The sequence below is a fragment of the Nannospalax galili genome, unplaced genomic scaffold (assembly GCF_000622305.1).
Source record: "Nannospalax galili isolate Female #2095 unplaced genomic scaffold, S.galili_v1.0 scaffold54, whole genome shotgun sequence".
In the NCBI taxonomy this organism is placed as follows: domain Eukaryota; kingdom Metazoa; phylum Chordata; class Mammalia; order Rodentia; family Spalacidae; genus Nannospalax; species Nannospalax galili.
Genome location: NW_008341028.1, coordinates 227,173 through 228,144, shown reverse-complemented (window position 1 = coordinate 228,144; position 972 = coordinate 227,173).

The following is a 972-nucleotide window of genomic DNA, read 5'->3' as shown; positions in this document are numbered from 1 at the left end:
GTGAAAGAGATGTACTCTTACTCTGTAGTGTGTTACTGAATTATATGTTAAAGCTGTAGTGAAAAGCTTCTAATCATGTAGTTTTTAAAAATTAAAAAGTATAATGATTAAAAAATAATAATTCTTCAAGGCATAAAAATTTTCTCCTGAATAATTAGTAGATGAGAAAACATTATTATTGAAATCTACCTGGTGACTTTATATCCATGCTCAGATGCCAAGGAGTTCAGAAAGTAACCGACTGTGACTAGTAATAATTTGGTATATAGAGATTAGAAACATGTGCAAACATCCTTAATGTCAATTGCATTAAAAATGAATTTTTTTGTATGAAACTCTGTATTTTAATAATGAAATGGAGATCTTTTTTAAAGGTTAAAATCTCATTTAATTTTGTGTCTTATAGAGTTTATACTGAGTATAATATTGTATAACTGTAATAATTCAACTATAAACCTAAAAATGTATAGCCAATTTTGTAAGAGATGCAGCCTAGCTCAGAAAATTATTATTGAATATGTCAATGCTGACGTAGTGAAATGCTTCTTCTAAGTATGTGGTTATTAAAAAAATAATTTTTAAAAAAAAGACTGAAAAGAGAGGGCGGCTGGAGCAATGGCTCAGAGGTTGAGCAATGGCTGCTCTTGCAGAGGACCAGAGTTCGATTCCTAGAATCCACACATTTAAAACATCAAATAAAAAGAACTTAAGATACTTTTGGTTGTGTTATAGAAAGTTTATTTAGTGCTCCATTCTCAATTATAGCACATAATTCCACCTTATTATGGAAATGACCTTGTTCTAGAAATTTAGGGACCTTGAAAATCACTCAAATCATAAAACATCTGCAATCATTTTGAGGAAACTTTGTTGCAACCAGTGTTTAATGATAATGTAAATCATGGACTTTGATTAACAATAATGTATCAATATTGCCTCATCAGTGATGACAAATATAGCATACTAACACAA